Genomic DNA, 6,000 nt, shown 5'->3' with positions numbered 1-6,000 from the left:
ATTGCCAGAGTATCTGGGACCTGCCATTCACATGGAAGACCCACTGGGTCCATGCTCCAGGCTTTGGCCTAGCTCAGCCATGGTCTATGTGGCCATTTGTAGAGTGTGCCAGAAGGTGGAAGATTTATTTCTCTCTCAGTCTCTCCCTCTGTCTCTGTAGCTCTGCTTTTCAAGTACATAAATAAATCTTTTCAAAAAATAAAAACAAAAAATAAACAAGGTAATAAAGATATTTTATTTTATCATGTCACATTGTACATATTTAGTGAAACATCTCATTGCCCCCTATAAACATATACAATTATGATTTTTTAATCAAGATGAATATATTAATAACAAAATTTTAATTAGAAAAATGAAGCCACTTCTTAACCCAAAGTTACAAAGGTTTTACTCCTATATTTTCTTGCAAGGGTTTTATAGAGTTAACTCTTACATTTAAGTCTGTGATCTCTTTTGAGTTAATTTCTGTCTATGTTATAAACTTGATGTCCAATTTCCCCTTCGTGCATGTAGCTAGTCAGTTGTCCTGGCACCATTTCTTGAAAATATTGTTTTCCCCCTTTGAATTTCCCTATCACCCTTGCTGAAAATCAACTGAACCCTTAGTGTAAGTTTATTTCTAAACTCTGAGTTCTTTTCTATTGATGTATGTATCTGCTGCTCTACCAGTGCCACACTGTCTTAATTGCTATAGTTTTGTGATACCTTTTGAAATTTTATTCTTCTATTTTGTTCTTTTTCAAGGTTGTACATGGTATTTTTGGTTCACATCCATCACTTCAAATCTTTGATGACACATCTTCCCATTTACATGATTTCAGATAAATATTTCTTTTTTTAGTCTTTTCTTAAATGCCAGACTATTCATCCCCTTTGTTTGGAAACATGTGGCATGTCACCCCAAATTATCACTGATGATAATCAAAAGTGAGTCCAAAGGGCAGCTGGGAATCAAAGATGAGATGGAAAGCAGACCTTGTTGAAAGAAATGACAGATTCAGGTCACCACAAAGTCTTTGACTAGGATATTCTGGGAACAAAATGACTGCACAATGAAACATTAGATCATAAATCTTACAATAAATTACTGTACCAATTCCTTTCTGTTTTCCTTTTACTCGTGTGGTCTGAGTAGATGGTGTCAACTAAGCTGATTCTTTTTCTCAAGCTCTTCCAAAATGAACTCAATGTTTGCTGTTTCTCATGTTCACTGTGTACCTTGTCCTCTGGCCTTCTGAAGTCAGTGTTCTTGAGATTTCATACAAGCTAAAGGTTCATCACTTCATGTTTTCCTTATGCTCAAAAGAAGAAAATAGTTATAATGGGCCGGCGCCGCGGTTCACTAGGCTAATCCTCCGCCTAGCGGCGCTGGCACACCAGGTTCTAGTCCCGATTGGGGCGCCGGATTCTGTCCCGTTTGCCCCTCTTCCAGGCCAGCTCTCTGCTGTGGCCAGGGAGTGCAGTGGAGGATGGCCCAAGTGCTTGGGCCCTGTACCCTATGGGAGACCAGGATAAGTACCTGGTTCCTGCCATTGGATCAGCGTGGTGCGCCGGCCGCGGCGGCCATTGGAGGGTGAACCGACGGCAAAAGGAAGACCTTTCTCTCTGTATCTCTCGCTCACTGTCCACTCTGCCTGTCAAAAAATAAAAAAAAAGAAAATAGTTATAATGTGGAGATGCACTAATATTGAGAGAAATAAAACAACGGTATCCACATATTAGGTTTTCCAGAATTCATGTCTGTGTGCCAACTTTATATACATTCATATCAGATCCTGTCCATTGGTCAGAGAAAATGGTTTTTCTCTTCTTTCAGAAGCAGAACTTAAAGTTTCAAGAGATAAACTGATCTTATTTAGATAAGTGAGCATGATAGGGAAAGAGCCACGACTGCAGTGTTGGATAGCAGCCACCTTATTTTTAAAATAAAATTTTAAAAAAAGAATGAAAGCCCAAAGAACCCCAGCAAGTTGGAGAGAAAAGACAAATTATATGACAGCAAGCTGAATGTGATTGAACTAAAAATCCAGCACATAGCCTATAGGATTTTAAAATACATCCTAATACAGAACAACTGATCCAAATGCTGAATGCATCCAGAAGTCTAAAGATTCTTGAGAGTCACCTTCCTGCCATGGGGTTGGGGCTGTGGGCCATGAGAAGGGTACATGCCTGGTCCAGTAAGTTGATGTATCAGCTACTCAGACCTATGAAATATGTGTGTGCCCTGGTCTGCTAGGCAAGGCTCTGAGTGCCTGTATGGGTCTAACCTCACTCAGAGAGATTCCTTGTGCCCAAGGTGCTTCTTTCCAACCTCTGAAATCTGGCTTTTATTTGTCTTTTCAGCTAGCTTCAGATACTCTCCAGAGGCAAACAATGAAATACAAACCATAATGATGGAGATTTCACATAAGTTAAATGTGTTGATATTTTACACTCAGAACTCGCATTACATGATATAAAGATGAAAGGGAAAACGCAAACTAATAATTGAGCACTGTAATTTTTCCTTCCTTAAGGTGACATCAAAGCACACACAAAAAGAATCAGGATGATTTGGGAGCAAGGCCGTGGGAAAAACGAAAAAGCTTTTATGTGCTCTAACCACATTTTCTTACTGTTTTTTTTTTTTCTTTTTGAAAAATAGGTCTGGTATTTTCATTTTACACTGGGATTTTCAACTTATGTAACCAGCCCTGATTACAAGATGACAAGTAACAGTTTCTCAATCTTTTTCAGAAACTCTCATAGTATTTGGATGCAGTTCAGCTTGAAAGTGAATTTTCTCAACTTTATAATAACTCTCATGGACTTAGACTTTCCTCGTCTCCATTCATTCTCTCTCACCCCCACAATAATACCTATAAACGTATTTCAAGTGTTTCACCCTATCTCCAGTTATCACTAAAGTGAGCATTGGCTTATGGTTTTCTTCTTAGATAACCCAGTCAATTATAACTAGAAAATACTTTAGGAGCTCTTGTTTTCATATATTTTGTTTATACATATACATTATTCATACATATATTTAAATCTAAAATAATTCTTTTAAAGATTTATTTTACTTATTTGGTTTTTTTTGTTTTTTCTTGTTTTTTTTTTTTTTTTAACAGGCAGAGTGGACAGTGAGAGAGAGAGACAGAGAGAAAGGTCTCCCTTTGCCGTTGGTCCACCCTCCAATGGCCGCCAAGATTTAATTATTTTACTTGAAAGTCACACTTACACAGAGAGAGAGGGAGAGGCAGAGAGAGAGAGAGAGAGACAGAGAGAGAGGGAGGTCTCCCATCCACTGGTTCACTCCCCAGATGGCCGCAACAGCCCTAGCTGCGCCAATCTGAAGCCAGAAGCCAGGAGCTTCATCCAGGTCTCCCACGTGGGTGCAAGGGTCCAAGCACCTGGGCCATCCTCTATCGCTTTCCCAGGCCACAGCAGAGAGCTGGATCAGAAGTGGAGCAGCTGGGACTAGGTCCAGCACCCATGTGGGATGCCAGCACTTCAGGCCAGGGCTTTAACCCGCTGCACCACAGCACCGGCCCCTCAAATAATTCTGATCTTTACAACTAAGTCCTGCTTTTACAAGATCCTTTGACTTATTACTAAAATACTCCAGCACTTTTACACTTTCTACATGAACCTTTAAAACTGAGCTTTTGAAAGGGACACCTAACCTATCAATCAATTTTTCTCTTTCTTTTTCCACCTTGGAAATGATACTAGGTATCCTTGCTACCCTGTCTCATATCCTCCAGTCTACCTTATATCTAGCTACACTCCATGGACATCATCTGTTTTTAGGCATAATTGGAAAGTACCTCAACTGTACATATAACACACTGATCTCTCCTTCCTAGGATTCCTCTGATATTACAAAGGAGCTTTATAGGAACTACTTGGTTCTTAGGTACAATTTTTGGGGATGCAGTCAAGTTTATACATCATGGGGCAATTCTTGACCAATGGAGGGTGGGATCAAGACATTCTTACTCTCTTTGATCCCTTGAGAGACACTTTCCAAACAGCTCATCAGAATCTCTCAGAGGAACTGAGCACCTATAACTCTAGTAGTCACTAATTTAATAAATAACTCTTGGTATGAATTTCTCTCCTTCCATGTCATTATTCCTTTTGCTCTTTCTGTTTTCTAGGGTCAGTTCCTAAATAAATTACCTACACACAAGACCCTAGTTGGGGCTTTATTTTTCAGGGGAGGAGAAATCAAAGCTACAGTAGCTGTGACACCAGATGTTGGGGGTTAGTGTCCCTATAAACAGACCTCTAGAAAGTACTACTGAAGAGACACCACAAATGTTACCTCCTAAGTTGCTGTCTACATACGTCTTTCAAATAGCCGGTATGAATCATGTCATACTTATCATTCGGCAACCTTTACAGGTTATGGTTCATTTATTCCATAATAAAATATGCAGGTGAACAGTATAATTGATGATCTTATGAGCTTGTCAAATGGAAGTCTAACCCTAGACAGCTGGAAATTATCACCTTGATGTCTATGAACAAGTGGTAAGATGAAGAAAATGAAAAGAAATTAAAAAAAAAAAACGCACAAATGTTAAGAGTCTGTGAATAAGATATCAAAACTATACTGAATAGGCTCTGAGTAAATGAAATTGAATTCTTTTTTTTTAGATTTATTTATTTATCTGAAAGTCAGAGTTACACAGAGAGAGAAGGAGAGGTAGAGGTAGAGGTAGAGGTAGAGGTAGAGGTAGAGAGAGAGAGAGAGAGAGAGAGAGAGAGGTCTTCCATCCACTGGTTCACTCCCCAAATGGCCACAATGGCCAGAGCTGCACCGATCCGAAGCCAGGAGCTAGGAGCCTCTTTTGGGTCTCCCACGCGGGTGCAGGGGCCAAGGACTTGGGCCATCTTCTACTGCTTCCCCAGCCCATAGAAGAGAACTGGATCAGAAGTGGAGCAGCCGGGACATGAACTGGCGCCCATATGGGATGCCAGCACTGCAGGCAGTGGGCGATTTTACCCGCTACGCCACAGTGCCAACCCCAGATTTCTCTTTTTTTAAAGGTTTTCATTTTAAAAATTATTGTAATTGACATGAAATTGAACATATTTTGGGAGTATATGTGATATATTAATGTATGGATATATGGTTTAGTGTTCAAACATTTCTTTATGGAAATACATTCAAAATCCTTTCTTCTAGCTTTTTTGTATTTTGTATATTTTATATTTTGTATATTGTATTTTGTATTATATATTGTATGTATATTGTATTATATATTGCACTTGTATATTTTATATTTTGTTTATTCTAGCTATTTTGTATTTTACAATAGGACGACTACAGATGATAGTCATCTGGATTGTACAACACCATATCAGAACATAGTTCTATTACTTAGCACCTGTTGATGAACCTTTCCCCATCCCTCCATCTCCACATTCTTTCCAGCTTCTGGCAACCACAATTCTACCCACAGTTTCTAGAACATCAAATTTTTTACATTCCATATATAACGGTGATTTTTCAGTATTTGTCTTTCTTGCCTGGCTTATTTCACTCAACATATTGATATCCATTTCTATCCATGTTGACACAAATTAGAGGATTCCACCCAATTTGCATAGCTAAAGAGTATTCCATTGTGTATATGTACCATGTTTTCTTTGTCCATTTATTGACTGATGGACACTTAAGTATCCCACTCCTTAACTATTGTGAGTAGTGCTATAATGAACATGGGAGTGCACATGTCTCTTTCACATACTGATATTATTTTCCTTGAATATATATCCAGCAATAGGACTAGTGGATTATGTGGTACTTCTATTTTTAAGTTATGGAAAAACTTCCATACTGTTTTCCACAATTTGTACTAATCTATACTCCCACCCACAGTGTCCAAGGACTTCCTTTATCCATATCCGCATCAGTACTTGCTACCTTTTGTCATTTTGATGATTTATAACTGTTGTGAAGTGACATTTGATTGTTGTTTGGATTTTAATTTCCATATTTCT

General features: G+C 38.7%; 1 long non-coding RNA gene across 2 annotated transcripts in view; it reads right to left on the bottom strand.

Moving 5' to 3' along the window:
- Positions 1-252: 252 nt before the first annotated feature.
- The window catches only part of LOC149122363 (uncharacterized), a 93,250-nt gene continuing 87,502 nt past the window's right edge, over positions 253-6,000 (bottom strand). The window contains exon 3 of one of the 2 annotated variants that reach the window (XR_016220725.1): positions 253-1,637. This is a non-coding gene — a long non-coding RNA (uncharacterized LOC149122363). The remainder of the gene's footprint in view (positions 1,638-6,000) is intronic. The other variant, XR_016220727.1, reaches the window with a different exon arrangement.

The sequence above is a fragment of the Oryctolagus cuniculus genome, chromosome 14 (genome assembly GCF_051225735.1).
Source record: "Oryctolagus cuniculus isolate XC-2025 breed Fujian yellow rabbit chromosome 14, ASM5122573v1, whole genome shotgun sequence".
In the NCBI taxonomy this organism is placed as follows: Eukaryota; Metazoa; Chordata; class Mammalia; order Lagomorpha; family Leporidae; genus Oryctolagus; species Oryctolagus cuniculus.
Note: the sequence above shows the minus strand (reverse complement) of the source record. Positions and strands in the feature narration are given on the sequence as shown.